The sequence below is a fragment of the Rhodnius prolixus genome, unplaced genomic scaffold, assembly GCF_049639745.1.
Source record: "Rhodnius prolixus isolate KJV_2025 unplaced genomic scaffold, Rpr scaffold_4, whole genome shotgun sequence".
NCBI classification, from domain to species: Eukaryota; Metazoa; Arthropoda; class Insecta; order Hemiptera; family Reduviidae; genus Rhodnius; species Rhodnius prolixus.
Window position 1 is genome coordinate 29,165,872 of NW_027411614.1, and position 22,481 is coordinate 29,188,352.

General features: G+C 34.7%; 1 protein-coding gene and 2 long non-coding RNA genes across 3 annotated transcripts in view; 1 reads left to right on the forward strand and 2 right to left on the reverse strand.

Annotated features, from left to right (window-relative positions):
* The window catches only part of LOC141456485 (uncharacterized), a 638,647-nt gene that overhangs the window by 194,309 nt on the left and 421,857 nt on the right, over positions 1-22,481 (forward strand). The window contains exon 3 of the mRNA XM_074132515.1: positions 14,256-14,295. The gene's annotated coding sequence lies outside the window, so the exon portion shown is untranslated. The remainder of the gene's footprint in view (positions 1-14,255; positions 14,296-22,481) is intronic.
* LOC141455385 (uncharacterized) lies at positions 18,864-19,211 on the reverse strand. The gene is made up of 2 exons (XR_012459240.1): positions 19,090-19,211; positions 18,864-19,046 (listed from the first exon to the last, which is right to left on the reverse strand). It is a non-coding gene; the product is annotated as an uncharacterized lncRNA (long non-coding RNA).
* LOC141455386 (uncharacterized) lies at positions 22,042-22,389 on the reverse strand. Its single transcript, XR_012459241.1, has 2 exons — positions 22,268-22,389; positions 22,042-22,224 (listed from the first exon to the last, which is right to left on the reverse strand). It is a non-coding gene; the product is annotated as an uncharacterized lncRNA (long non-coding RNA).

Here is a 22,481-nt window from a genome sequence, read left to right on the forward strand (position 1 = left end):
GTTTATTGATATAGATCTGTTAAGAAGACTTGAAAGTTGTAGAAAACAAAATAAAAAGGTTCAATAATACGATTCTGTGCACTCTGTAACAGAGAATTTAAATTCTGTTCAAATGTGCCCTCCTCTCCACTACATTAAATAAACTTTAAATTATATTCAAAATTAGACCTTGAGTTAACTAACGTATGTCTTAAAAGAACGGATATGGATATGACGCAAGTTTCGACAGTATAACCTGCCTTCTAAAGAGGATGTTTAATTTGGATAATAAGTAGACATTGTTACCTAAGCTAAATTTTGTGTTAATTACTTCATTTACAAATTAATTTTAAAGTTAGATCATGGTTGGTGAAGTGTTCAGCATTAGACTTGTGTTTGTCTTGAGAACTTCAAGTATGCTGATGTAATGGCAGAAGATTTGCTAGAGTTAGAAGGAGAAGTTGTTCTCTTAACACTTTTTTGCTTCAAAGATGAGTGGGGTTAGAAGACAGTACAATCCTCTAACTTGGTTGAATTGAAGACATCGTTGTTCTATACACAGTCAAGTTGGGATCCTTGCTGGTAGAAATGATAAATCGTTAGATAATCGTAACTAAATCACTATTTGAGTCGTGCTGCGCTAACAAAACTAGCCACAAAATTAGATACAAATCAAAAAGAAGGCTGCAATAATTCAGCTAAAAGAAACCACCTTCATTTTTCCATTTCTTCATAAGACCTAGTAATTCCCAAGTGTGGTTTTAGTTATTTTCACGTTGAAGTATATTTCTGAGTACGTGAAAATCCAATGGGATTGTTATGGTTTCATAATTTCACCTTGGCCACTTAATTGGGTAACATCGCTGTTCTTGTCAACTGCACAATTTCCTCTTAAGTAACATATAATCTTCGAGGGTGCTTTCTGTCTGACTTTACCTATTATTATATTAAATTTCAAAATATTGTGGACCTTACCTTAATACCTCTATTTACACCTTCGCTGACGACACTGCCATTCTCTCCACACACTCTGACCCTGTCCTCGCAGTACGCTCACTACAGTCCCACCTTCACTCAATAGAACCTTGGTTAGAAAACTGGCGTATAAAAATTAACCCAACTAAGTCTAAATACATAGTCTTCACACTCAAACGTCAAACTCCCACCAGCCGACCATTTGCGGTACCTTGGAATGTACCTAGACAAGAGACTTACCTGGAACTCCCATACAAGACTTAAACGTACCGAACTAAACAAACGATACAAACTTCTAGCCAGACTACTCGACAAACGCTCAAAACTCTCACTACAAAACAAACGACGACTCTATACAGCTCTTCTCACACCAATATGGATTTACGGACTCGAACTTTACGGAACAGCTAAAATATTCCAACATCAATAGACTGCAAACACTCCAAGCCAAAATACTCCGCCGCATAGTAGACGCTCCATTCTATGTTAGCAACCACACAATACATACAGATCTAAAAAAAAATCCACTCATCTCCGAACTTGCCAAAATCCGATTTAAAAATTTTCATCAAAAACTTTCATTTCATCCCAACGCTTTAGCTGCAAACTTGTCGTCAACTACGCTACCTTCCAATTCTCGAAGACGGCTGAGGCGCCGTTGGCCCCGTGACCAACTGGGTGACTAATGGTGGCCATCACTGGATTACCGTCATTCACGTCTGCCACCAGATTGATTTATACCTATCTCATTTACTTATTGTACCCTGTAGGTACACGTGTAAATTTCAATAAAAGGATAAATAAATAAATATTGTGGAATACGTTAACATTGTGTATATACTTTAATTGAAAAATCTAGATAAATCTCGTTTCGTAAGAAATCAATACTTCCATTTTCAAAGTGATCCATTTATTATTAATAAATGAAATTAAATTGTTCTTATGAAAGCTCAAAACTCTCACTACAGAACAAACGACTTCTCAATACAGCTCTTCTAGAAATCTTTTAAAAAGTAATGGATCACAAGCGATTTGTTTGCAGAATGAAACTAATCTATTTGATAGACTCTACATCAGATATTTTGTAAGGAAGATCCCTTAAGATAAACAGCTATAAAGGGTTGCAAGTTCCACGCTATGGATACATAGATATATTGTAGTAAGTTTCCATCTCTACGACTCTACCACAGCCTGCCATACATATTTCTTATATATTTTGCCTTTCATTCTCTAACACTTTGCTAAATTAACACACAGTTTTTTTTTTTCTGGATCTAAATTACTTGATTTGTTTGTATCATGCTATCAGGTTATCTCTGATATTTTTGGTAAATCTGCCGCCCTATTCCAAATAGCTATCCTGTCAAATCTTATGTGAACAATCATACGACCCTCTCTCGAGGTTCTAAAAATACATTTTTTGGAACACTTGTTTTTAAAACATTTTTAATTGTAATTAACATTTTCCAAAAGTAAAACCAACTGCTCATTACATGGAAATGACTTTTTGACATAACCTTCTTCTCTCTAAACTCCTTAAACGATTATTTTTAAAGCTCTACGGTAGAAGAACAAAGTTAAAGGGAATGATGATAACAGATAAGGTTAGAAATGTGTTTTTTTTAAGGACAAATATAGAAGTGATGTCTGTCCTAGACAAGTACTTCATCTAAGTTTCAACTGTCTTTAAAGAACTAACTCCATTTAGGGCATTTCATTCTCTACCTTCTGACAACCGGCCACCTGAGATCTTCCACCACCTGTTGGGGAGCAAAATTAGGGTATTCTATCTCCAGGTCTACTCTCTAACCACTAATTTCCAACTGATTTAGAGCAATCTACTCTATTTAGTCTTCTCGCGGCTGCGGATATTCTTCTCAAACTGCAAGTTGCCTTGCTTTCTTTTTTAGTTATTTTCTTTAGTTTTTAGAATGATGCGGTTGCAAAAGAATTATATGAAATGAGGGTAGAATAATTATTGCTAATTTCAGTTTTATTTTTATTTTTTTTTATTTAACAGGCTTGCGATCTGCGATCTTCAGAAAGTTTTTACATAAAAGTTGGCTAAAATAAGTAAAAAAGTAGGACTGAAATTAGCTATATTCTTCTCTCTTGATGAATCAGTCACTAAAAACTAGGAACAATACTCTATATTGAAATAGTCCGGTATGACAATTGTATAAGGGTTGATCGACAAAAACTACACGAAAAAGAGTAACATTGGAAAACACTCAAATTTGACAATTTTTTTCCTCTTAAGAAGTTTTTGTGAAAACAGTACGAAGTTTAGGGTCTTAGTGAAGTAAGAGCGATTAGTTCTGGAGAGAGGCACCGAACCAGAGGAATTTGAGAGATTCAGAAAAGAGAGCCCATCTTACGTTATTAAAACTGTCCGGTAGGACAGTTGTATAAGGGTTGATCGTCAAAAACTGCACGAAAAAGCGTAACGTTGAAAAACACCCAACTTTGACAATTTTTTTCTCTTTTTCTACAAAAGATAAAATTCCCAAATTTTCTTTAAAATATAGGACAAACCCTCCTTTATAGCTGTAATTTTTTTGCAACAACCCAGATCTAATAGGTATCGAGAAAAAAGTTGCCAAAAATGAGCAAAAACGGCTTTTTCAAAAAATGTTCTTGTTCTTGTTCTTGTTCTTGTTCTTCTTCTTGTTGTTACCTTTTTTGTAAACAACGTAGCGCCTAAACCCTGGAACCGATTTTCATGAATGAGGTGTCATTCGATTGGGAATTTTATGTAGATGTGCCTTTTGGGGGTCTCGACGCTGTACATCGAATGGGGGAGGAGTTAGCCCCCTTTATGTAAGGCCCCCTCCAAAATTATTATTACTAATTACTCTGTAAATCTTGGCCCGATTTTGATAAAATTTGGTAGGATGTTAGGGTTAGGGCTCCCCTACGTAACATTAAAGCGGCGATCAGCTCTTACACTTGTTAAGGGGCAGTGTAGCAATCGTTTCAAATTATCGACACGTGAACCGATTTTCATGAATGAAGTGTCATTCGAATCGAAATTTTGTACAGATTTGCACTTTAAAAGTCTTGACGCCGTGCCTCATGAGGAGGGGAGTTTGCCCCACCCAAATAAGGCCCTTTCTAAAACCATATTATTACCAATATTTCTATAACGCTTAGTCCGATTTTGCTCCGAAAATTCAGCTCGAATAAGTGGTTAAAGCTCCTCTACGTTGCTGATGCTCTTGCACCTACTGAGAGGAAGTACTGCAATCGTTTAAATTATCAATGAGTGAACCGATTGAAATCAATGAATTGTCGTTCGATTAAAAAATCTTTGCCTCTTTGCCTAAAAGTACTGCAATCGCAGTTTATTTTTCTTACTCCTCTTAAAAGGAAGTACTGAAATCGCAGTTTAATTTTGCTATTTACGTACAAATACCTTCCTATGTTATTCAAAACGCTTTTTCAAAAAAAGTTGTTATTGAGGATGGTTTGGGGGACCGCAACTATAATCAAAAAGATCTCTCCAGAGGTAGTTACGGTTCCGACTTAACACCTTATCAGATTATAATGATAGAATTGTTTATTCCAAATTTTAAAAAAAATCTGTAAAGAAGATATGTAACTTTGTAAAATAGACAAATAGGAAAATCTATCCAAAAGGTACAAAAATCTCTTTAACAAAAACTTACAGTTTAAAATGTTAAGTATAAGGGTTGATTAAACGCCAAAAGGTACACAAATCAGCAAGCACCCAACATTTCATTAATTCTTCATTAATATTTATGTAATTTTACTGTATTAATTTTCATTAATATTTTTTAGAATTTATTAGATGTCACAGACCCTTATGCTGGCCACTTCATTTATAATATTTTTTTGTTATAATTATGATAAATCACACAAACGTACATGCATGTTAAAGTAGAAAAAGACAAAGTTAGAGTAGGCTACTGTCTTGAATTCGTCTTACCGAAATATTCGTGAGCACAAATATCACACAGTTAATAACAAGTAGATTATTCAACAACAATTATTCATTTCTCAATTGTAATTTAAATTAGTCTCCCTAATTTTACTTATTAAAACTGTCCGGTAGGACAGTTGTATAAGGGTTTAGTAAAATACTGGAATAATTAGCTGTCCTAAAAATATGCATATCTTATTTACTTTATATTACATATTAAATTTTTTGATAAAAAAAAGTTTTGAATTTTTTAGCCTCATAATTTTTTTTTATAACGTTTTTCTTTTCAACCAGTAATTAATAGTTTGATTATTATAAATAACTAGATATTACAGTCAATCTACAGTGCTACTTGAACATATATTTTGTAGACGAAAATGGCCAGCATAAGGGTCTGTGACATCTAATAAATTCTAAAAAATATTAATGAAAATTAATACAGTAAAATTACATAAATATTAATGAAGAATTAATGAAATGTTGGGTGCTTGCTGATTTGTGTACCTTTTGGCGTTTAATCAACCCTTATACTTAACATTTTAAACTGTAAGTTTTTGTTAAAGAGATACGTATTTAAGGTGTGACGGAATCGGATTTAAGAAGATGATTCAGTCTAAGCTGTAACTATTTTCTCAAATTATCAATATCAGGGATGCGATTTAACATCCTTTTAATAATAATTTTTTTTTTATTAAGAGCCAAAAATTAAATAATTATAAACATCAAGGATTTCAATCGCATATGGATTCCTGTGTGCCCATTTTGTCGAGAGGTTATGTTAGTTTTTATTATATTTCATTTAAAAATGAGTCTGCAGCCACAAACAGTTTTTCTGAAAGTGTCACAGCAGTCTTATACTGATTTAGTGAATGTGAATTTAGAAACTCACAATGATTCATTAAGCTCTAAATCAGGACTGATTTGCCTTTATTATCTATTTGAGCAACAAACCCAGTAATCCATTTCCAGCAATCGTATCTATTCAACACTTTAATTGTGTAGTCCAAGCGTAATTTTAAAGTAAGCAGAAATATTGGATGGGAGTGAGTTTCACCATAAATAATGCAATTTGGCTCGATAAAGAATGTCAGTAATTTTCCAGCGAGTTTGTATTTTCATTCCTCTTCGAACTTGAAATTTTTAACTTAATGTATAGATCCGGTGGCACGATTAAATACATGAAGTTTAGAACAGTAAGTGATTCTGTTCTGGAGAATTAATTCACTCCAAGCGACATTTAATCCACTTTTAGCTTTTCTATCTGTCGGCCACACGACTAACTGGGACATAGCGCATAACTCTCATCTACTTACATTTTACACAGTGAATAAATAGTTTCTATCTGCATCATTTTTCTAGCAGGAACATCATTATTTTGGATCGGAAGTGTATAGCAAACATTCTATTTACAATTACTGTCAGTTTTGCTCATTAAAGAAAATCTAAGGCGACCAACAGAAATGTAATACAATACCACAAAGTACTAGACTTCACTAGCGGAGCAAACCGTTAACCACTCACCTAACGTAATGTCCGATGATTTATTTGTGAAAAATTTCTTTAAAAAAATCATTTTAAAAAAGATTTCTCTCTCTACAAATTGGTCTTTATTTTTCTTTGTGAGAATGAGCATTATTGTGCGGTCAGTCTAGCAACAGTAAGCCTTCAATTCAAATCGGTCACCCGGCCGTACTACGTTACTGACTAGATTTTCTATTTTTTAGAAATTATTATTTTTTATTGTTAGAAAATGATCCCATCTGTGTGATGTTGTGTAATACTGACGTACATACACATCAATCTCAGGTGCCACGGTAGCTTAGATGTTAGAGGCGAGGCTCGCAAAGCTAAGATGTATTGTGGTACTGAGTTCGATTCCCGGTCTTAGGCCTTGGATTTTATTTAATGGTTAATATGAGAACTTTATGTTAAATTTTGTTTGTCGCCTCCGACTGCGAACCCTAATTTAGTAGTTTAACGTAAAGTACTACCTGAAAAAAATTACTTTACGAGTACTTTACACAACAACCTTGCCTGAATAACTAGCTTAGTGCTTCAAATTTTAAGTTTTTAAGATGTATTACGTACATTGTGAGAAGAGAATGTTAATTAAGTTAAGTGTTAAGTGTCCACTCCAGATTCTTTTAGTCAGCGTTTCTCAATCTTTTTATGACTCTCAGACCAGTTTTTCAAAAGTTATGGTAATTTAAAATATGAAAAAAAAAATTCACTTTATTGCCAAAATTACGTTATTTTTTCTAAAGAATCTGTTCAAACTGGGCACCATCAACGGATAGGCAAGCCAAAACTCTGGACTCCCACGCTTTGCTTGTAGCAGCACTTATGGTGGCGAAGTCAAGATCTAGGCAGACTAGTTATTCGATGTTTCAGACCATCGACTAAGGTTACTGTACACTTTATTTTTTAGATATCCCCACAAAAACTAGTCCATTGGGATTAAGTGCAGAAATCGAGGTGGCCATTGGATCAGACAATGAGTCCCTAAGCACTTTTCAAGGAAATTTCTGTCCAGGTAATCTCGAACAACTCTTGCATTATGTGCCGGGCAACCATCTTGTTGAAAATACATATCTAGCCGATGTTGAAGATGAACATCTTCAAGCAGAACTGGCAAAATGTCTCCTTAAAAAAGATACCTTGCACCAGTTAAGTTCTCTTTGTAGAAGTATGGGCCAATTAATTGATTTCCTAAAACTCCACACCAAACGTTTGTAGAAAAAATAACCTGAACGTCGAATAACTTTAGCCTGCCTAGATCTTGACTTCGCCTCCATAAGTGCTGCTACAAGCAAAGCGTGGGAGTCCAGTGTTTTGGCTTGCCTATCCGTTGATGGTGCCCAGTTTGAACAGATTCTTTAGAAAAAATAACGTAATTTTGGCAATAAAGTGAACTTTGTTTTTCATATTTTAAATTACCATAACTTTTGAAAAACCCAACCGATTTCAAAAAAATTTTTTTTGTTTTTTTAGGAGCTCAAATACTATAAAAATATGCAACAAAAAAATATAAGGTTCCATTTGTAAGACAAAAGTTGGATGCTGCATCTCGAGATACAGGGGTTTAAAAAAATGGGTCAATCACTGGAAATAAACTAGACTAAAAATGATTAAATACGTGTTTTTTATTTTTTCGAAATTTCCCGCCGTTAAAAAAAAAAGTGGGTGGAGCATATAACTCTGGTCACCCTTTATATATAAGTAATTAAACATTTGCGAAAAATCACCAAAAACAGACAAAACTATGTATTCTAGATTCGAAAATTATGGCATTAACGTAAAAAATATCTAAAAAAAATTTCATTATTATCATTTTTTGCGTAAGGAATTCTTTTCAACGTAAACAGGTCAAAGTTTTCCGCAAACTGGCGGCACTCGGTTGAAAAACGCGGCTTTTAGGAAGGCTCTCAGATTTATCCACATTTAATTCAATTTTAATACACGATAAAAATAAATATATTAAATTTTTAATAGAAATTTCTTTATAACATTAGAATATTTTATTAATATTCTTATTTGATAATCAGGCTAATTTATCTAATATTACACTAAAACGCCATCTATTAATATATCTATTATATCTTAATAGCAGTTAAACAGAATTTATGTTGTCTATTCAGTCAATTGCTTTAAATCATAGAATATTACAAGGAGTTACTTGGCTTGGTTATGCGGCGTCTTAATGCTGCCTCCGACATTATATATATGTTATACATATTATACATATATGTATATAATGATATCCTTCATTGTATTATTGTTATTATTATTACATTTCAACATCCTGAATATTGATTGTCTGTATACTGTTGCATTGTCATCCTATTTACAAAAACTTTTAATATTTAATCTAGGTTTATTTAATTTAAATTTGTGTAATATTTCAAATTGATTCTTACGGTAATACATGTTCTTGAATCCTAAAGAGTTGTAAAATAAAAATATAAAAATAATAACAAATCATCCTTATTGTAATTATTTGTTATAATAATTGTTTAGCAGTGACCTCAAACTGGGCTATGTATTGTCGTAAGTGAAGACTTAGTTATTAAAGCAAGCGAAAAAAGTATGCTTCGAAATTTGAATTAGAAACATTTTTCGGAGAATGTTTGAGCCTAAACTGGAGTATGGGGCTTGTAGAAACCATAAAGAGGTTTTCTGGTTTTATGCGTTGTTTGATATTGTCGCTGAATTTAAAGGGAAAAGGTTAGATTAATTAGATTTGGAGAGAATTGAAAGCAAATGTGGACAGTTATACGAGGGCACATTTTAAAGGGAAAAAAGTGGTAAGACCAGAAAGGAAATCGTTGAAGGATAGCGAGAATGATTTTAAGGAATTTGCAAGTAAGTAGGTGGTGATCAAGAGCCAAGGTTGGGGAAAAAAGGATAAGGATTATTAAGGAAGCCCTGGTTGTGGGGAAAATGGAGAATTTTCGCAGGTTTGGTTACATATTGCATTTCGGAGGAATGAATAATAACATTGTGGTTAAGATCACTTCTCTTTCCTAGTTAGGGAACGAAGGATATCAGACGAGATTCGGTCGAAATCCATAGCTTTCCTTTTTTCGGGAAGATGTTTTATTGTAAACTGTGTGGCAGAAAACTGATTACAAAGGAGCCGAGAGAGCCAAAAAAGAATTGAGTTATTGCGCTATTTGCTGTTGGAAAAATTGGTTAAACATCATTTAGCTTTAGTGTGCGAGACGAACATTTATGAATACATACTACCATTTTTTTTGTAACATGTTGATTTTCAATAAGTTTGTTAGTTGTAAGTTAGTGAAATGAAATAACTTTAAGTTGTACGTAAGAAGGTTAATTTTACATGTAATTCATCAGAGAGCAAGCAAGCAGGACTTGGTTTGGCGAGCTTTATTATGTGCTTAACTGAGCAAATAAAAGAGTAGAGTACATAAAACATCTATTAAAGACCCAGTAATTAGATACTTTGACAAGTTCACTTACATTAGTTAATTCCTTCGCTCCACCTCTATAAATTGTCCATATTGTAACCTGCTCCTCTTAGAGAATAATTCTAATTATTCGCAGAAATAAATAAATATTTATTCTCAATGAACCCGAGGGAATTCGATTAATTTAAAATAAATCTTTATAAAACTCAACAGAAAGAGGGAATCTTTTTGAAAATTAAACGAGGTGATTAACATTAATAAAGACAGATTTCAAAGAGCATGAACTTTGTGAATGCCACTTTAAAGAGGATATCTTACACTCCACTAACTTTAGACGTATAAATGGCAAAGTTTCGTTTTAAAAGAACCTAGATCTTATAAAAGACTGACTTTAAAGACCTGTTTATTTTATTTTATTATTATTTTTTTTTTTGCAGCCCTTAAAGTAAAGTAAAAGTCAAGATGGTTAATGAGAGTTAGTTGTGAAGAAATTTTATACTTTTATTAGCTTTAGGAAGTTATTAGATTAATGTGGTGGCATGGATCCTTTTTGTACTTTCCCTTACTCCTCTTAGAAGAACTTCTGTGATCGTGCTGATTTTTTATTATGAATTTGCTTCATAAAAAAAAAATATATATTAACACTGCATTGCCAATCCGGAGTCAATTTGACTCCAAAAAAAAAAAAAAAAAATAGGAATGGTCTCTGTTTCCCCACATCTCATAGCTATCTCGAAATGCTCTTAGATATGGTTTCCTCCACTCTCTCGTCATTTGATAGTCACGAGCTAAAGACTGTGGAATTCTTAGTTTCTTTTTAACAGTTTAGTTTACTTGAATCATAAGAGTCATTTTGACTCCAGATTAGCTTTACACGTAAAAATATCGGAGTCATTTCGACTCCTGATTGGTAATATAAGTAGACTTTCTGTTATTAACTTAACTCCAGATTATTGCCTAAATGCTTATTTGATAAATTTACATAATTTTCATAGAAAAGTGTCCAGACACAATACAACCTCTTTCTAGAATTTATTTTCTGTCCGAATTGCAGCAAAAACTTGCAGCGAATTGGGTAATTTCCGGTCCCTGTCAACAGCGCACAGTAATTGAGAAAATAGTGAATGTAATTAAAAAAATGAAAAAGTCCCTGATCAGAAGGCAGCCAATCAGGGTTCTAGAAAATATTGAAATTACTGCGATCCTAAGTTGAAGTTAATTCCTTCTGCGTGAAATGTTAAAGCCTATTTGTGGACAAAATTTGTTTTTTAGTTCTTAATTCCTATTCTTTCTCATCCTTTAATGCAAATTTTATTATTGAAATTGAAATCAATATAAAAAAAGATAAAAATATGTCAATGTTAAAAATCAATATGACTCCACATTGGCAATAACTGACTAAGTTCGAGCATTGGCAATGCAGTGTTAAGGTCATTTATAAAGTTATTTATTCAAATTGATTTCTGTGTGCAGATTGGTGGGTGGTCAACACAATTAAAAAAAAAAGAGTCACTGTGAGTTCTAATTTGAAATTTCAACTCAGGTCTACCTAGGACAAAGTTAGCCTACATTAAGTGTCGAATTTTGAGTGGTTTAGAATTAAAACAGGCTCCAATGATTTGATTTGTTTATTTTGATAAGTTTGTTGCACTAAGATTACCCAAGATCTTTCGCCTGAATTAGGAGAGAAAGAAAGACTGCAGATGCAGTCGTGTGCATCACGATCTTTCAGGTGGACACCAATCATACTAGGCAACAACATCATACCAATGCAATTAATACGAGACTGACCACAATCGCTGATAAAAGAAAAGCATTTCTGCACTTAAGGCAAGATTGGCATGTGCAATGTAGTTCCTAATTTATTAATTTAACCATTTGTTTAAGTTCAGAAAAAAACAACGTAAAAATAAATAAAGAATTGCTTTTAATCGATTCTGGAGTTCTTTTCTACTATATCAGTGGTATTATATACTCGTAGAGTGAATCCTGCAGCTGGCCATTCTCAAAATAGAACATTGCTAGCCTAGTGGGTGTTCCTATTCTGTCCAAAAAAATCGTTTTACTCAATTTAGTTTACATTGAAGCCAAATACATTATTTGGTAATTTAGTTTCTTCACTTTCAGGACTTCGAAAATTACTCTAGAAGCAATTTATGCGTGTGTCACATATTTTTATATAACAATATTCACAAAGACCTGGCTTTATAATTGGGTAGATCGTTAATTGTACTATTATCTAAATGGTTTTTATTTAGATTTTCCTCTCATCCACAAAAATATCAATTCTAAAGCATCCCTGTGTAAGTATAAATGGTACTGAATCCAATTAGATAAGAAAATCCGGATGCATTTATAAATAATTCCATCGTTTCCGAGAGCTTTGCATAATTGCAATGAGTTAATACTGCGTGATAGGTAGCTCTAAAGAGATTTCCTGGGCCCATGCAGGATTATATTGCCCTGGGAAACGCTGTTATTTATTCCATCCTTTTCTCTATGCTTAGGTTATGCTATGGTTACAGGCATGAAGTATCAATTTCTGTTCGTTCTTCTAAGGGAACTTATTGGAGGAGAATTGTGATTGAATTTTTTAATTTTAGTTTTATGATTCACTTAGTCTGAAATGTGCGACGAATAGCAACAAAGTATGGTTTAGATGTTTTACCTAATTTATGTTAAACTAAATGATAAGTCATCTAAAATATTCCCAAATAAGAGGTGTGGCTATTAAATGACGAGACCATTGCTATTTTTAAATTTATACATATTTAGTTACCTTCAATATACACCCCTCCCCAATCCCTAAAACGCTCCATGCGAATTTACCATTGTTCCAAACAGTGCTGGAAGTCTTTTTCTGTCAGTTCCTGCATGACGCGTGCCGCTTTTTCTTTCACAGCTTCAACGGGCTGAAATCGTGTTCCTTTTAATGCAGATTTGACTTTGGGGAACAGATAAAAGTCACATGGGGCCAGGTCAGGCGAATAAGGCGGATGGCCTAAAACTGGGAAGTTGTACTTAGCTAGAAACGTCTTGACAGACAATGCAGTGTGAGCAGGCGCGTTCTCTTGATGGAGAACCCATGACTTGTTCTTCCACAAATCGGGTCGTTTTTTCCTTACTCTTTCACGGAGTTGAGCAAGCACCTCACGGTAGTAATGTTGATTAATTATAATCGATATTTTCATCCGTTTTGGATGTGGTAGGGCGAACCGGGTGGTCATCATTTCCGACGTCTTCTCGGCCATCTTGGAAACGCTTGAACCACTCAAAAACTCGCACACGTATTAAACATTCATCGCCATTAACTTCTTTTAATAAAAGATAAGTCTCAGTAGCGGTTTTACCAAGTTTCATGTGAAATTTCACGACAATTCATTGCTCTACTACATGTGTAGTATCATGTTTTCGGCAAAACGAAACTAACACCTCTTACACAAACAACGGTTCCGGTCAAACAGATTTCTCTACAAACACGTGAGACGCTGCAATCGAAAGAGAAGGCTTTACGCTGCACAGCTGTCGGTGGTTAGGATTTGGCGCATGCATAGCTTTTCTGTAGCAGCATCAGTCTCGTTATTTAATAGCCACGCCTCATATGTTTCTAGCCTGAGTTACAAAAATATGCACAATATTTTTGTCAACGTACAAACATCAACATTTCGTCAAAAAATATCTCTTTTTTTTTGGTAAAATTTTTATTTTCTTGATCGGTATAGAACCACTGAGAGCACAATAATCTTTTGGTAAGAATCTTGCTTCTGAAAGTGCCTGTTTACTCGATCATTTATTATTTTGTCTGTTACGAGGTAAGCAAAAGTATAAAGGTCATGCTAAATTTTTTGAATTTTTGAACATTTTCTAGAAACCCAAGCACCAAGGAGTGCGTCTTAGCCCTGAATTTAAGACACCAGGAGACTACACATCAAGATAAAAGGGAAAAAAAGCTGCATCAAGCGTACGACGGACTGAAACAATTAAATCCGCCCATCTACAAACACACTCTATTCTAACTTCCCTGCAATGTACTACTCGTAAAACACCCTCTCCAGAACCATCGTGACATCTCCAAACAGCCACTAGCAACACACATACTAAATGATTACAAACTTTTCAAAATAAAGTGCTACATATTGTAGAAAAGGCCGCTTTGTTTAACAGCAACACATGTACACAAAAAGCTCTCTACATGAAGACACTAACGTGACTTAACTAAAAGACAACATCTTTGCTCTTCACACACCCTACATCTTACTAACAAGTATGCAAACCTTTGGCCTTTCTGAAGTCTGAAGCATAGATTATACCAGTCCTTGGATACTAGTTAATTGTCCCTTTGCGCATAGCTTTAAATGAGCTGGGCGCTGTGTATACTTTATCTTATTGTATTTTTCAACTAAAATGTACCATCTACTTTGTTTCAGATACAACCTGCAGTGAGGTTTGCCAATAAAACAGATCAAGGTAAGATAATGGATAAAACCGTTTTGATGCTAACAATTAAACTTTATTAACTGTAGCTGGCTGAGTCCATCAATTGCATACTCTTTAAGGGGTTGTTGGTTAGGGGGTGAATAATGGATACAATTAATTTACACCATTATTGGAAACCTCTGCCATCGCACACCCCTTACTAAAATCACTGCTCTCTTTTAGGATATCATTGGACAGAAATCTTCATCTCTACACTTTATTTAGCCCAAAATATAGAGTTAATCCAACTTGACTTGATCTTGTTTGGTAAAATTTATCTCATTTTATCTAGTGTGAACTGTGAACAAGCGTGCGGCCATGTTGTAACTTTGAATGGCGCTCTCCCTTGAGTCTTTAATTGTCACGTTAAATAAAGTTACAAAAAGTTTAATTTAATTTATAAATGAACAATAGTGTCCACTCTCGTAATATAATCGTCGTGTAAATACAATATATTTTACCGTCACAATTACCATGAATGCAAAATTCAACAAATTATAGAAATGAATATAGCAATTATAACGGGAAAACAAAGGAAACATTTAGCCGAAACTAACATCCTGTCTAGGCCGGTAAAGTGGAGTCGACGTAACTAGCTGGCCATTTTGTGAACGTGTGACTTTTGGAGGACAAACACATAAATTTGTTGAGCTAGAGAATATCTGCGGCTGTGGATAGTGGCCACAAGTAATGGATGAGGTGAAGAAAGACTGAAAGGGGGTTGAGTGGTGGACCCAGCCTCTGGGATATCCGTATCTCGCCGCCCAGCCTGGGGTCAACTAATCATAAACTCTCTTTGTCTGTCTACCTCTCCACTCCTCCTGCCTACACTCACAGGCACACAGACAATACCATTCGTATATATACAAATGTTGACAGGATAAATCTGTTGAGATGACAGTTGCTATAGTTACAAACTGGTACAGATCATTTGTCATGGTGAAAACCACCGACAAATATTTATGAATGACCGCAGTGGTTGCTTGCTAGTCCTTTCGGCAACCGCGTATTTGTACAAACTCTATTTCATTCACTTGCTGAAAAGTGAGGAATGAGAAGTACCGTTTTACTGTGCACCCATTTCCGGGCTGTCAAGTTCCCTGATGGGCCCATGGTACCATTTTGAATATTTTTTAAGAAACTTTATGTAACAGTTTTGAGATGAATCGATGATTGGCGAATATCCCTACTACTCTAAAAAAAAATGTCTGATGATATCTTTATTCATAATTCATTTTCGACATCATCAGCCTTTTTCCAATAAATAGAGATAAGAAGGAATAGCTGTTCAGCATTTTCAAGAACTTTACCAAGTAAAGAAAGTATAGCAAGATTATGTTCCAGTGACTTTACAACTTGTAAAATTTCGAATCAAATGACACCACATTCATGAAAATCTGGCCATGCGTTTCGGTGCTTTGTTGTTTACAAAAAAAAAGTAATAATAATAACAACAAGAACAATTTTTGAAAATGCCTTTTTTTGCCAATTTTGGCTTATTTTTTTCGAAAATCAATCTGCGTTTTTGTAAAAAAAATACAAATATATTAGGAAATTCAATTTGAATTAAAACTGTCCGGTTGATCGTCAAAAAATGCACAAAAAAGCGTAACGCTGAAAAACACCCAACTTTGACCATTTTTTTCTCTTTATCTATAAAAAATAAAATTTTCAAATATTCTTTAAAATATAGTGCAAATCCTCCTTTATGACTTTAATTTTTTTGCAACAACATAGATTATTAAATAGATTTCGAGAAATACTTTGCTGAAAATGAGCAAAAACGGCATTTTCAGAAAATGTTCTTGTTCTTGTTGTTATTGTTCTTGTTACCTTTTTTGTAAACAACGTAGAGCCTAAACGCGAGAACCGATTTTCATGAATGAGGTGTCATTCGATTCGGAACTTGATGTAGATGTGCCTTTTGAGGGTTGTACATCGAATGGGAGAGGAGTTAGCCCCATGTGTGTGAGACCCCATCCAAAATTATTATTACTAATAATTCTGTAAATCTTAGCCCGATTTTAATAAAATTTGGCAGAGTGAAAGAGTTAGGGCTCCCCTACGTACCATTATAGCGACGTTGTGTTCTTACTCCTACTAAGGGGAAGTTTTGCAAACATATAAAGTTATCGTTTCGTGAACCTATTTTCAAATATTCGTGTTATTTGGTTCAAAAAGTGAAGTATATTTGCATTTTTTATTGGTTTCGACGCTAAGTATCTTTAGTAGACGAGTTTGCCCCTTGCCGGTCAGGTCCTCTCTAAAACTATTGTTACTAATTTTTCTACAACGCTTAATTCGATTTTAAGAAGTGGTTAAAGCTTCCCTACTGGACTTTTTTGTGCACCTTTTGGCGTTTAATCAACCCTCATACTTAACTTTTAAAACTGTAAGTTTTTGTTAAGGAGTTTTAGGTAAAGAAGTAAAATTGTCAAATTTTGATTTTTGTTTATTAACATAATCTTTTCGGTGCAGTTCTTGACGATCACACAACTTGACGATACTTGAAGTGTCCTTCGATTAATTTTACTTTTTATTTTCTTCTATTTTAGAATGATTACATTCCAAAATTCAAACAATCCTGGTTGTATATATAGCCTTGGCTTGAATATACTGGGTGTACATGGGGGAGAGGTCGAAACTTCTGGAGGTGATTCAGCAACGTTTTATTGCTATTTTATTTTTTAATTCCGCTTTACTAAATAATAATTGTGAAAAACTAAAATGGTTACTTTTCTTTTTGTTCCTTCTCCAAAAATTGACATTTGAGTAAATTAGTAGTGAAAAGTCGGTTACGCAAAATCCCAGTTTTCTGCATTTACACCCCTCTGTTCGGAGTAGGGTTTTATTAAACCCCCCCCCAAAATCCATATGGTCTTGAAGCTCAATAAATGCGCAACTTTTTTTTAAATTATGTAATTCCTTGATTCATCAATCATTGAAAAAAATGCAGTTGATTTTAACAAAAATCATCGCGAACTAATATTTTAGACATTAAAGTAAAAATTTCATTGTTATTAGAAAGGTTTTGAGGCTCTGCATTAAGCAAATTTATAGGAAAATAAATGCTCTTTCATTTGGAATAAGCAGATTTGTTGTAGGATAAAGGATAGAAAAGTTACGAACGTTTTTATGGTGAAAAACGCGAAAATCGACGGAAAAGTTAAAAATGCAAATATCTTGGGACACTATTGAGAACCGGGCCAAAGTGAATAGAATATTTTTTGTTGCATTTGAGCTGCTGAATCACCTCCAGAAGTTTCTACCTCTCTTCCGCATACATCCTGTAGTTTACAAAAGAAGAAAATTGCTAATTCCCTCGCCTGACCAACTGACTGTTTCTATTTTTTTTTCTATTTTAGGATGATTATAGTTCTTCTTACTAGGAGTAAAGGAAATAAAATAAAACTTAAATATAACAGCTTTTTTTTTGTAATTAAAACTTTTAATCATTAAAAAAATTCCGCTAATGAATTACACAATTGTATAGAGTACAATAATAATGACTTAAAACTTTGAAATCTGAGAAATTGAATAATGAACTTGTTTATAAGTTGATCCAATATTAATGTACGATTTCTTAATTAAATTCACAAATAAAGATACACTTGCTATTTTTGTTTCGAGTCCATGGTTAACAATTCAGGTTTTTACAGAAGTCTTGAATAAATTTCTCTGTTATTGCCTTGTACTTCCCAAGAGACTGGGTACTTTTAGGGTACAAAAAGTTATTATGTGAAATGTTTTTTTTTTTTTTTCCACTTTATATAGCACTTTTATTCAAGAATGACTCACTCACTGTCGTGGGAATATAAGGATGCTGTGAGGCGACAGTTTTATAGCCACACGTGTGGGCCTGTGTCGTTCATTTCATTCGCCCTATCCAGATAGTACATCAACTGACCTATTAATAACATCAGTCTTTCTTTATGGGAAAATGTGACACCGAGAAATATGGAGAATCCCTCTCTGTTTTCCCTATCAAGAGGGGGGGGTATGTCTATTGTAAACACATTTTAGAACGCCCATAATGAGGATGGTAGCTAAAAGAGTATACTGTAAGCAAGTTTGTGGTAAAAGTTTTAAGTGCGATTCGTATTTTAAACCAGAATTGGATATGAACTCTGAAGAATCACGCTGCCCAAAGCAGAGGAAGAGATATGAGTTGAAAATATTTATTGACTAGCATTTTAACCTTGACTCTGAGTTACAAAGTGCAACAAACTAGAAAGTATATGTGCACTATAAACCTTTGTAATCCGTGACTGAACTTTATCAGTATTTATGGCAGAGGATTGGGTTTTATAGCTGTTGGATCCTCGCAAGGAGTTGCGGCCCCCCTTGACCAGAATTTTCTTTGAGCGACAATTGTCCGTTGGCAGCATTGGTTGTTTGGACGTAGTGGGGATGGTGGCCAGTGCAAGGCAGAAGTTCAGTTGCCCTTGGGCATCTCAAGAGAGTAGGGGTGCCAACGGATTATGTCTGTGTGTCCGCCATTGCCAGGATTTTAGCGTCGGTCTGGCTGGTACTGTTTTCGCCAAGAACTGGACAACCCATTAGCCGCCCGGTTGAACGATTTACTTTTGTTGTCTTATGATAAATCAATTTGTGAGTGTTATAATAAGTCTAATTAAGTCAGAAAACCTGTCGGTTTAATTAAGCCAGAAAACATGTCAGCCTAATTAAGTCAGAGAACTTGTCAGTCTAATTAAGTCAGAAAACTTGTCAGTCTAATTAACCTGTCGGTCTAATTAAGTCAGAAAACTTGTCAGTCTAATTAACCTGTCGGTTTAATTAAGCCAGAAAACATGTCAGCCTAATTAAGTCAGAGAACTTGTCAGTCTAATTAAGTCAGAAAACCTGTCAGTCTACTTAAGCCAGAAAACTTGTCAGTCTAATTAAGTCAGAAGACCTGTCGTCTAATTGTCAGAAAACCTGTAAGTCTAATTAATTCAGTTTTATTCATTTGGATCATGGTCCGTTTTGTATATGAGTTTAAAATTGTAAATATACCAAATATATTGGTTATTGCATAAGTGAAGGTATTCTGAGTGTTGGTGGCGTCCCCACCCTTCCCTTTCCTTTAGTTTTATTTCATAGTCAAAGACTTTTCATGCTGAGGCGAAACCCGGGAAGACTCTCAGAATACCTTTGATTGAATTTTGTTTTTAAAAAAAAAAATTCCATTGTATTTTAAATTGTATTGAATTGTCATTAGTGCCATGTCACTTTTTAAACTTGTTTTAAAATTTATATTTGAAACTATATTAAGTTTTCATTAGTCTATATAGACATGTCTTGTCTATGCATTGTCACTTTTGAATTTTGTTAAAAATTGGTTTTATATTTTAAACCATATTCAGTTGTCAGTATATATTGTATATATGTAAGTCTTGTCTATCCTTGTCACTTTTGAATTTTGTTAAAAATTGGTTTTATATTTTAAACTATATTCAGTTGTCAGTATATATTGTATATATGTAAGTCTTGTCTATTCTTGTCACTTTTGAATTTTGTTAAAAATTGGTTTTATATTTTAAACTATATTCAGTTGTCAGTATATATTGTATACATGTAAGTCTTGTCTATCCTTGTCACTTTTGAATTTTGTTAAAAATTGGTTTTATATTTTAAACTATATTCAGTTGTCAGTATATATTGTATATATGTAAGTCTTGTCTATTCTTGTCACTTTTGAATTTTGTTAAAAATTGGTTTTATATTTTAAACTATATTCAGTTGTCAGTATATATTGTATATATGTAAGTCTTGTCTATCCTTGTCACTTTTGAATTTTGTTAAAAATTGGTTTTATATTTTAAACTATATTTTATTGTCATTGGTCTTTATACATATATGCTTTGCCACTCTTTGATTTGGTTTTAAAGATAGGTTTACTTTTTAAATTATCTGTTAACTGTACTTAGTCTATATGTAGGTTGTCTGACAGTCTAGGCAATGTCTGTCTTTGTCCTTGTTTTTAGTTTTGCCTTAAAGGGTGTTCCTCTTTGGGTCTATACCTTTAGTAATTTTTGAACTCTATCGCACTATTGACCTTCAGTCTATAAGTCATACCCCTGCTGACCCCCTTTTTCTAGTTTTCCCCTGGCCATTCCTTCAGGTTGTCAGATAAGTCAAGTTTACTCATGGTCATTCCCTCAGTCAGCAGTCAAGTTTCCCTTTAGCCATTCCTTTAGTCAGTCAATTTTTCCTTATAGCTATTCCCTCAGTCAGTCAATCAAGTTTCCCTATGGCCATTCTGTTAGTCAAGATTCTCATGGCCATTCCCTCAGTCTGTCAGTTGAGTTTCCTTATTGCCATTCCCTTTGTCAGTCAGTCTGTCAAAATACTCATGGCCATCCCCTTAGTCACTCCGTCGAGTTCCTTATGGCCATTCCCTTAGTTAGTAAAGTTTTCTCGTGGCCATTCCCATTCCCTTAGTCAAATTATCCTCCTGGCCATACCTTTAGTCACTCAGTCAATTTTCTTGTGGCCATTCTCTTAGTCACTCCGTCGAGTTTCTCATGGTCATTCCCCTTGCCAGTCAAATAGTCAAATCTTCCTCACGGGCATTCCCTCAGTTAGACAGTTAAGTTTATTCATGGCCATCCCCTTAGTCACTCCGTCGAGTTTCTTATGGCCATTCCCTTAGTTAGTTAGTCAAGTTTTCTCGTGGCCATTCCCTTAGTCAAATTATCCTTGTGGCCATTCTCTTAGTCACTCCGTCGAGTTTCTCATGGTCATTCCCTATGTCAGTCAAATAATCAAATTCCCTCAGACAGTTAAGTTTATCCATGGCCATCCCCTTAGTCACTCCGTCGAGTTTCTTATGGCCATTCCCTAAGTTAGTCAATCAGTCAAGTGTCCCCCTTCTCCTGAAGTCCCAACCTCCTATTAAACTAGTACTCCACCTTTTTCCTCCAGCCCATGACCAAGCCTAATCCCCTTTGTAAGTCAGTCTGTCAGTCAAGATTTTCATGGCCATTACCTCTGTCAGTGCGTCAAAATTTTAATGGCCATTCCCTCAGTCAAGATTTCCTCATGGCCATTCCCACAGTCAAGTTTCTTGTGGCCTTTCTTTTAGTCAATTAGTCAAGTGTCCAATGGCCATGCTCTAAGTCAGTTAGTCAAGTTTATCCATGGCCATTTCTCTAATCAGTCTGCCAGTCAGTAGTTTCCCCAGGGAATTAGTCAATCAGTCTAAATTTGAAAGGTTTCAGTATCAAGTCAGCACCGTTTAACCCTCGTACGAGTCAACTACGGGAAGGAAGAGCGTTCCACCACCACTGGCATCGGACTCTGCTGGCCTTTCATCAATGTCAAGATTGCATCTCTACCTGATGTCAAGGAAGTCTATTAATCGCAATTAAGTGGCAAGAGTGGGAGAAGTCTGAACTATGTCAGGAGCGACCAGGGGGCCAGTCAGCAAGCTCTTCCTGCCCCGAAATCAGTGAGTGGAACTCTGGCGAGTCCACTGCGGGGGAGGATATTGGATCCTCGCAAGGAGTTGCGGCCCCCCTTGACCAGAATTTTCTTTGAGCGACAATTGTCCGTTGGCAGCATTGGTTGTTTGGACGTAGTGGGGATGGTGGCCAGTGCAAGGCAGAAGTTCAGTTGCCCTTGGGCATCTCAAGAGAGTAGGGGTGCCAACGGATTATGTCTGTGTGTCCGCCATTGCCAGGATTTTAGCGTCGGTCTGGCTGGTACTGTTTTCGCCAAGAACTGGACAACCCATTAGCCGCCCGGTTGAACGATTTACTTTTGTTGTCTTATGATAAATCAATTTGTGAGTGTTATAATAAGTCTAATTAAGTCAGAAAACCTGTCGGTTTAATTAAGCCAGAAAACATGTCAGCCTAATTAAGTCAGAGAACTTGTCAGTCTAATTAAGTCAGAAAACTTGTCAGTCTAATTAACCTGTCGGTCTAATTAAGTCAGAAAACTTGTCAGTCTAATTAACCTGTCGGTTTAATTAAGCCAGAAAACATGTCAGCCTAATTAAGTCAGAGAACTTGTCAGTCTAATTAAGTCAGAAAACCTGTCAGTCTACTTAAGCCAGAAAACTTGTCAGTCTAATTAAGTCAGAAGACCTGTCGTCTAATTGTCAGAAAACCTGTAAGTCTAATTAATTCAGTTTTATTCATTTGGATCATGGTCCGTTTTGTATATGAGTT